The sequence below is a fragment of the Bubalus kerabau genome, chromosome 5 (genome assembly GCF_029407905.1).
Source record: "Bubalus kerabau isolate K-KA32 ecotype Philippines breed swamp buffalo chromosome 5, PCC_UOA_SB_1v2, whole genome shotgun sequence".
Taxonomy (NCBI): Eukaryota; Metazoa; Chordata; class Mammalia; order Artiodactyla; family Bovidae; genus Bubalus; species Bubalus kerabau.
Window position 1 is genome coordinate 124,378,196 of NC_073628.1, and position 9,847 is coordinate 124,388,042.

Genomic DNA, 9,847 nt, shown 5'->3' on the forward strand with positions numbered 1-9,847 from the left:
CAAGTCCTAGCTAAGAGGAGCATCTGTCTCCCTGGTTACCCTGCTCCAGAGTGTTCCTCTAGCCCATGGTCTGAGTCCCCCAGCCAGTTCCTAGGCCCAGCTGAAGAGATAGAGCTCAGCTGGCATGCCCTGGAGGCCAGGTTCCCAGACCCCGCTCAGCAGTCATCATTGAGGGAGCCAGGCGCCCAGGACTTAGCCAGCCCTCAGGCTCCTGAGGCCACCCAAACAGGGCCAGATCCTGCAGACTGCGACCCAGGGTAACTGCAACCACCGGGACTCCCTTTGATGCTGACCGCTGGCAGAGTGGGACCACCACAGCCCGGCACCCAAAGGTCTCCCGCTAACAGTTTTGGGTGAAGAGTCTTAAGGATACAGTCTTGCATGAACCTGAACCGTGGTGCACTGATCTGGCGCTGACTGGCTGGGAGCCTGCCTCGCCCCTACTGCAAGAATCACAATCGTCAGATAGTTTGATAACATTATTGGCTCTGTGATGGTACTGTCAGCTCAGTTTAAATTTTCAGGATGTTTTCTACAAGGTTTTAATCATCAGGAGCAGAGGAAACCATGAGAACACCTGGGCTGGCCACGCTGTACACCACTGTGCCTGCTGAGGACACGCAGAAGTGTGTTAGAAATAACTGTCCTCCGAGACTAAGCTGCAAGTGGTCCATGCAGCTACAGCGCTGGAAACTGGAAAGAGAGTCTGCATGACAGTAGCAAATCATCTCAACGACCTTATGAGGTAGGCAGGACAAGGAGTTTTTCGTTTTGTTTTGTTTGCCCATTTTACAGATGCAGAAACCAATGCTGAGGGTTATTGACATGAACAAGAGTCCATGATTAGTAAGTAGCAGAATACAGACTTTGAACTTCACTCTTTTGATGCCTGGTTTACTAACCTTATAAAAAATAAGAAAATGAGACTGTCCTAAATAAAAAAAGATAGGGATTTATGGGGACACTGCAAGCAGGGAGGCGGGAGAATTGCTCTAAGGATCTCCTGAAGTACAAACGACATGGCATAGATGTGTAACCACGGACAACGGCAGCAGCGGCTGGTCAGCTGGGGGTGGGAAGCTGCGGGCTGGGAGCGGGGTGGTCTCAGGGATGGTGGCGATGTGGGGAGCAGGTTGTTGAGGATGCTTCCCTCTCTTTGAGGTGAAACGTGAGAGAGATCTGGGGACAGTTGCCGAGACTGGTAGCTCTAGCCCCAAACTGAAAAGCAAATTTTCGGTGCAGGATTTTATGACCCTACATGAATCACACCCTTTCTGTCAATATGTTAGTCTTTCGATAACAAAGAATAATTCTCTCTTTGGTTACTCAAAATACACGCACATATGTGCTGTGCTTTAGTCTCAGTCCTGTCCAGCTCTTTGCAACCCCATGGACTGTAGCCTGCCAGGGTCCTGTGTCCATAGGATTCTCCAGGCAAGAATGCTGGAGTAGGTTGCCAAACCTTCCTCCAGGGGATCTTCCCAACCCAGGGATCGAACTAAGGTCTCGCGCATTGCAGGCGGATTCTTTACCAACTGTCAGTTCAGTTCACTCAGTCATGTCCGACTCTTTGTGACCGCATGGACTGCAGCACGCCAGGCCTCCCTGTCCTTCACCAACTGCTGGAGTTTACTCAGACTCATGTCCATTGAGTCCATGACGCCATCCAACAGTCTCATCCTCTGTCATCCCTTTCTCCTCCTGCCTTCAATCTTTCCCAGCATCAGGGTCTTTTCCAATGAGTCAGTTCTTTGCATCAGGTGGCCAAAGTATTGGAGTTTCTGCTTCAGTGTCAGTTCTTCCAATGTATATTCAGGACTGATTTCCTTTAGGATGGACTTGTTGGATCTCCTTGCAGTCCAAGGGACTCTCAAGAGTCTTCTTCAATACCACAGTTACCAACTGAGCCACCAGGAAAGCCCACAGCCATATATACATTATAAATGTATAACTGTATACCATATATATGTAACTCCCCCCACTGATCATTTTCTGTATCTACTGTCCTGCAAACTCTCTTCCCAGCCTCCAGCGCTGTAGCTGCACGGACCACTTGCAGCTTAGTCTCAGAGGACAGTTATTTCTCACACACTTCTGTGTGTCCTCAACAGGCACAGGGTGCACAGCGCGGCCAGCGCAAGTGTTCTCACGGTTTCCTTGGCTCCTGAAGCTGCTTTCTTTTTGGCCCCTGAGCCGCAAGTCACAGGCAGCCAGAGCTTTCTTCCGGGATGGACCGCACGGCGTCAGCCTGCTGGTCCAGCCCGGCCCTTCTCCTGCTAACAGACCGCACCAGGCTCGACCGGGCTCGAGGCTGATGAGAGCAAGCACGCTGCTTTCTGGAATCTGTGACCCGAGGCGCGACCTCAGAGCGCGGACACCGGCTCCACATTCCTATCAGGCAATGAGCTGATTGCTCGGAGCCCGAGCGCTGCTCGGGGACTGCTCTGCCTGCCCGCCTCTGCTGCAAATACAGGCATGTTCTCCGGCTTTGATAGCTCCCTGGGTTCCTGTGAAAAACAACCACAGCCTTTCCATAGCGTATTTCTCAAATACCGGCATCAGGGGATCGCAGAATTACAGCAACAAATGTTACGAGGTGCTATTTCCAAATAGACATGCGGAAAAACAATCCAAATAGGAACATTAAATAATCATCCTCATTAAAACCAAACCAAACCCAGCGCAATCGGTCTTTAAAGTGTATGAGAGGAACGCGCCACAATGTTTTAAGAGACGATTAATAATTTGCTCATTAATTTCATTGGATAATGACTCATCACTGGTCTTTTCCAGAGTCGTGCATTAAAAAAAAAAAAACTAAAAGTGCCTTTTAGATTTCTCCCGAGCAATGTGAACATCAGGTGTGCAGAGAGCTTTTTAACATGCAAAAAGGAATCACAGTATTAGACAATGTGCTATTTTTCTATAACAAGGCAGCCTTTCCTAAAACATTAATCCGTGGCACAAAGATGCTCCTAATTTAGAAGAAATTAGAGGCAGAGGCTACTCAACAAACACCTTCGCTAACACTTCATTAGAATGTATTTTCACATAATTCAATTAGCCAAAACACATAGACATGCTAACAGTGCTGTTCCCTGCTCTGGGAGTGTCAGCAAGACTTTAAGCAGATCTGAAACAAAATTGCATAAATGGCATGTAAAGCTCTGTGCATACAAAGATACCTTCAGGGTTCTAATAAATTCATGAAACTTTTTAAAGTATGATTTCCTAGCAGGCAATCACTTTTAATTAACAGGATCACCTACAGCAACACATGTCCTTCAAAAACTTACATTATTTTTTCTTTTTGAATTTCAAAATTTCTGTAGTAAAAGTTGAATAGCTGAGTAGCTTAACCTCAAAAGGATTCCAGGCTTTTATGACAGTTATAAATCACTGTGGTGCCTTCTTTATAAGAAGAAAAGATTCTTAACACAACAGAGAAAGAAGGAAATCTCTTTTTAGTCATAGCTAGAAGCAAGCATTTTCTCCAAAGGTCAAAAAACTTTTCCTCAGTTAAAGAATAATTTTAAGGACATTGCAGCTACTTGTACAAGTAATCTCTTATAATTTACTTTATGAATTAAACATTCAATTTCCAGGATTGTGGTTTGACATGGGATGGACTCACCTCTTTCCAGAGCTGGCTTTGTGCAGTGTCTCCTCTTTAGTTTTTAGTAAACAAGAGTCCTGGCTGAATGTTGGGTCCTACTTAATGAGCCCTCCTCCAGGAGGGAAATGAGACTCTATATACTTTCCAAAGGATTCAGTTGAGTGGTTCTTGCTATTTCTTTTTCAGGCCTTTGTTTGAAAGATACAGGGACATGCTCATAGAATGTCTAGGGCTAATGGTAAAGATTGAAGAAATCTGAAAGAGACCTTGACAGTTGAGTTGAGGGAAGAGTAAGGGACACCAAAGAGAAACTTTTCCTCCCCTTGTCCTTAAGGAACTTGGACAGTTGCTACGTAAGGGTGGATGCCGGCTCCAATAGCACCACCAGGTGAGGGATCTCCCAGCCAACTTTCTGCCTTCCAGCCCCAGCCCCTCTTCCCCAGTGTTCTTCTCTTTCCCAGGAGAATCCTTTTGTTTTGTGATTCTCCCAAGTATGAGGGGAGAGCCAGGTGGGAATCTGAGGCAGGGGGGATTCAGATGGTGCCTTCTGCTCTTCTGCCAAAGCTGATAAAATACCCGCAGGGTGGAGACGGCACAGTCGGGACCACAGGGGAGAAGGGTGGGAGAGCAGCTACTGCAAAATATCCGAGCTCTTCTCCCTACTGCGTGGCCCTTCGTGCAGCCAGCCAGCATCATTTCTCATCTGGGGAACCACAGCAGTTTGCCTGCTGTCCGCTGGCCTCTGATACTGCTCCCATCAAACCCATTCTCCATAGAGTTCCTTTATTGGCTTTTTGAGTAATTAGCCTGGCCACATAGACTATTTTAGGTGTTAGGAACATGAGACCTTTACAGAACATAAATCTCATCGTTTTCTTTCAGGCTCAGTTCTTTCAATAGTTTCCTACCATCTTTAAGATAAAATCTAAATTCCTTAATTTGGTGCTGGACACTTTCATGGTTTTCCCCTCTGCTTATATTTCCAGCCTCAACATTTGCCCTCTTTTACCATCCATCTGATTTCCAGCTATATTGGACTATTTATATAGACCCTGATCCTCACAAAAGGGCCATTTTATTCCTCATTTCCCACCCCCACCCCCCCCACCCCCCAAACATGGCTTTTTGTTGTTGCAAGTCCAACTCTGTGATCCCATGGACGGCAGTACGCCAGGCTTCCCTTCCTTCACTATCTCCTGGAGTTTGTTCACACTCATGTCCATAGAGTTGGTACTGCCATCCAACTGTTCTGTACTTGACAGCATTAGTTACTCAAATATTTTTTCTCTGAAGAGCTTTCTCAGATATTTATATGTATTTACTTTTGTTTTTCTAAAAAGTCTTAATTTTTCTCTTAAATAATGATTTAGCTGAATCCACGATTGGGGCTTGATGTATATTTTCCTTCAGCATTGTTCCATTGATTTTGGTTTCCATTGTTGCTGTTAAAAAGTGTATTAAAGTGAAAGTGTTAGTCGCTCAGTCCTGTCCAGCACTTTGGGAACCCATGGACTGTAGCCCACCAGGTGCCTCTGTCCATGGAATTCTCCAGGCAAGAATGCTAGAGTGGGGAGCCATTCCATTCTCCAGAAGATCTTCCTGACCCACGGACCAAACCTGGGTCTCCTGCATTGCAGGAGCCACCAGGGAAACCCAGATAAAAAGTGTATGATCAATCAAATTATCATTTGTTTTTGAGTGGTCTGTCCTTTCTCTGTGGTTGCTTTTAGGAATTTTTTTTTTTCAATTAAAATTAATACAAATATTTTGTTGAAGTTCAGGAACTTAGTGCTTCTAAAATTTCAAATCTCTGCACACAGATCACCACTATACTTTCTAAATAGTAGAGGTTAGGACTTGAAGATTGTCACTTGTCTCTTTGTGTCACATAGCACAGAAATCTCAAGTCCTGACACGTCCCACCCCCTTCTGACATGGCCTCGCTTACTCTGTTGCTCTAGGAGAGGACGATGTGACGAGTGATGCATTTAAGGAGCTCAACTGTCTGATTGGAGACTCTACTGATGCAAGAAGATCAGTCCAAAGCCATGCATAGACACCTTGATATGTGTCACGTCACTTGGATCACATGTGAGTTTCCCTTTTGTCATTTTGTCTGGTTCAGGACGAAGCTACTGAAATGAAGTTTCTAGCCCCCGAGGAAGCTCAGAAGTTTGGCAACGATCGAAGCAGAGACTTTTTGAAATGAGGCATTTAGGAACCACCAGTGGACAGCTGGGCGGGAGTTAAGTGCAATGTGAGTGCTGATGTAGCACCTGGCATCCGTGGGGCCTCAAGGACAAGATTAGTGACTCCCAGGTGTTGAAGGGTTCCTGGCAATTCAGAACTGAATTCAAACATTTTAAAAAGTGCCCAGGACATGGTAGTCGTTAATCTATGTTTGTTTGTTTGTTTGTTTGTTTCCCCTGCTTTCTTCTTGATATTCTTAAATTTCTCCTTGCCAACAAATGAGCCAATTAAGACAGCAGGAAAAAGGAAAGAGGATGCCCTGCCTTTGAAAAAGGCATGCTGTAGCTCCCAGCAGCAAAAACTATCCTTCCCCCATCTTTAGATTTGAGAACAGGGTGCTTTTCTTACCTATAGACCCAGCTGAAATCCCTCCAGACTCATAAAGTCTACCTTTTAGGCTCAAAAATAATCAACTGATAGACTGGGCTTACACAGGGAAAAGCTACAGGGGTCTTTCTGGCTGGTGGTGGAGATGCATCTCCTGGACAACACCCGAGGCATTGCTTAGTGTCGCCTGAGCTGTCTCCCCACCAGGTGGTCTTATCCACTCACCTCCCCAGATGAGTTGGGGGGCTGCAGTGGCCATGACTGAAATGTCTGGAGACTCAGTGGAGTGATCCAACCCCACATACGGGGTGGTAGGGGGACAGGACACAGCAAATCCAAATTATTTTTTAAATAGCAAACCTTCTGTGCAAAAAGGCAAATAAAAATATACCTTCCAAGGTATCCGTAGAGTGTCTGCGAAATGCAGATTGCTGCCCTGGGGTGCTCTGATCCATCCATGCTTCAGTCCGCAAGTTAGATTTTGCTACTGTTCCGCACGTGGTCTCATTCACACGATGATTTTATTTTTATTTTTTAAATGGTTGAGTTTAAATCCAGCTAGTGTGCAGTAATTTCATAATCTCAATATGCATTATCTGCAATACCATTGTGACATCTCCGTACCATGAATTGACACACAATACTTAGAACAGATTTATCATATTTGGACTTTAGGTAAATAATAAATGTTTTAAAATTGCCTAAATATACCATTCTCAGCCATTTCATTCCATGAGGAAAATACAGGGTTTTTTCCTGTCTTTAAAAAATTAAATATCAAAATAATGACATTTAAATAAATAATGTTATGACGATGACATTTGAACATTCACAATAAGGCCTTATTGAGGAAGCTGGGCTGAGGCCGAGTGGGCCTCCTGCTTTTCATTCTCCCACCTTGTTCCCTTTCCTCTCACTTGATGTTCCATCAGGATGATCTCTAATTGAGGATTTCTTCTTATTCTCACTGGAGATCTGTTATGATCTGAATATTCATGTCTATCATCAGAGAGACTATTATTTTCTCTGTCACACTGTCTGTACTCTCTCTTCTTCTGGAAATCTAACTAGAAGTATGAAAGACCTTTTCATTTTATCCTTCATGTCTCTTAATTTCTATTTCTCCTCTGGTCTACTTCTAGATTTCAGAGTGTCATAGGACCTAATCATTTTATCTTCTCTTTGTAGGTGAATTCATCTAAAATTCTAACTAGACTCCTTGCATTCACTTATTCTCATTGAATCATTTCTCCACTCCAGTCATAGAAATTTCCTTAAGATGTAAATTAAGTCATACACCTGCTTAATATTCTTTAGTACCTTACTATTGTCCTTAAAATAACAATTAATATGTCTCATAAGGATTTATGTGATTTTTGTGCATCATTCAACTCCTCTAATATCATTTAATGTCATTTGACTTGCTTACTGTGTTATATCCTCCCAAGTGGCTCAGTGGTAAAGAATTTGCTGGCCACTGTAGGAGGCACAGGAAACTCAGGTTTGATCCCTGGGTCGGGAATATCCTCTGGAGAAGGAAATGGCAACCCACTCCAATATTCTTGACAGAAAAGTACCATAGATAGAAGAACCTGGTGTGCTATAGTCCATCGGGTTTCCAAAAAGTCAGACATGATTGAGCAACTGAGCATGCACTCTATGCTATACACTCCATACTGACTTTCTTGGTCACCTTTAAACTGATATCAGTTTCTTGATTCTTAGCTCCAACGTCACCCTTCATTGCATGCTCTGCAAAAAAGGAGAGACAGGTCCTTAAAATATTTTTCCTTTTCCAGCTGGCACAATGTTATATTCTATTAATAGAGGACAGAGAAGAGACTTTTCAGACAGGAAAGATTTTGCTTCCTGGTTCCCCCATGCTTTTTCTCCAGGCAAGCTCTTGCAGTTCTTTCAGCTTGTCTAGCATTGTACATCTGTAGCTTCTGTACCTCCCAAATACCCCATATCTATAGTGTGGGCAATTTCTCCAGCACCAGGCTTCTGCACTGCTCCCAGCTTCTTTCCTGCCTGGCTCCTCCCATGACCAGTGACACTCAGCAGTCAGCAGTTTCTCTTTGAACTTCTTTTGGGCAATTCTGTAGTGATGTGCCTCTAATGAAACACCTCCCATGGACGTTGTTTCTTGGCACTTTAGAAGGTAGATTTCTAGCAAGTTCTACCAGTGTAGCACCACAGTGGCTTCCCTAAAAGATCTGGATCTCAGCTATGAGCAAACTCCTTCTTGGGCATTCTGTCTCAGCCCTGGGGGGTGGAGGTGGGGTTAACCACTGCTCTTTACATCTGTTTTTCCTATATTCTTTGAAGTTTCTCTTTATTTTTACTAGCCAATGCCTTGTTACTCCAATTCTCAGTAATAGTTAATAATTTTTATATTAAACTTTTCCTATTCAAATCACAATGAGGTTTTCTATCTCTTGATTAGACCCCTAATTGATACAGAAATGGTACCAGGAGTGGTCTCAGGAGATAAACTGGCAATATAGGATCTTGAGTTTGCCCTGGTCATATCCTTGGGTTTGAGTGAATTACTGATCTTCCTTGCCAGTAGGAAATGGGATGATTGCAGTCTACATCATACAATGACCTCATGCCTAAGCTGTCATCTGTGGTTGATTGTGATGAAATTCCAACAGAAGCACTTGCCTTGAGAACCCAAGTAGGTGCAGGTAACCATTATAGCAAAAATGATGACTTGAACAACTGTGGTATGGAACGGATTTTTCTGAGTGCACTTGAGTGACAACAAGAAGAAAATGTGAAGCTCAGATCCAGTAACTCTCAGCTCAGGTCATGGTCTGAGAGTCAGAGTGTTCCCATGATCGCCATAAGGAGACTCATTTATTGTAATTAAGGACAGATACTGCTGAAAATCAAACACAAATTTAATTGTGTGATTTGCTAAATTTCAAAGACAGTTGAATTTGTGTCTCACCAAATTACTTAAGTGAAAGTTGTTAGGACATTAATTGGTAAAGAGAAGGATCCTGACATGTGGAATCTGGTTGGATCCAAATGAAATTAACATTTTTAAAGCCCTAAATTACTATGCACCTCCCTTAACAGTAGAATTAATTTTCTGTGTGTTGGTTTTTATTGCTTAAGCTTTTTAGTAAGTATTGAAGTCGGGTAGTAGAAATCTCCTATTCAGAATGTTTTGAATAGTCTAGGTTCTTTGTGTTTTCATATTAATTTTAGATTTAGCTTGTCACTTAAAAAAAAAAAACTTGCTACAATTTTAGTTGAGTGGTGTTGAATATATAGATCAATTTGGGGGTAATATATATCTTAATATCTGTTATGGGTTGAATTGTGTCTGTCCAAATTCATATGTTGAAATCCTATGAAGTCTCTCATAACCTCAAGTTGTGATCTTATTCGGAAAAAGGAAAAGTGAAGATTTAATTAGTTAAGATGAGATCACGAGAAAGGCTAAATCAATATGACTGGTATCCTTATAAAAAGGTAGAAATTTGGACCCAGAGACATATATATGGGAAGAATGCCATGTGAAGAAGGTGGAAACTGGGGTCATGCTTCTAAAAGTCAAAGAACAGCAGATTGCCAGCAGCAGCGGCTGAGGGAGAGGCAAGAAACACATTCTTCCTCACGATCCTAAGAAGAAAACAACCC

General features: G+C 43.2%; 1 long non-coding RNA gene across 1 annotated transcript; it reads left to right on the plus strand.

The window, feature by feature from the left end:
* The first annotated feature begins 264 nt into the window (after nt 1-264).
* On the plus strand, nt 265-8,758 carry LOC129654071 (uncharacterized). The gene is made up of 3 exons (XR_008715375.1): nt 265-745; nt 5,578-5,707; nt 8,640-8,758. It is a non-coding gene; the product is annotated as an uncharacterized LOC129654071 (long non-coding RNA).
* Nucleotides 8,759-9,847: the final 1,089 nt, after the last annotated feature.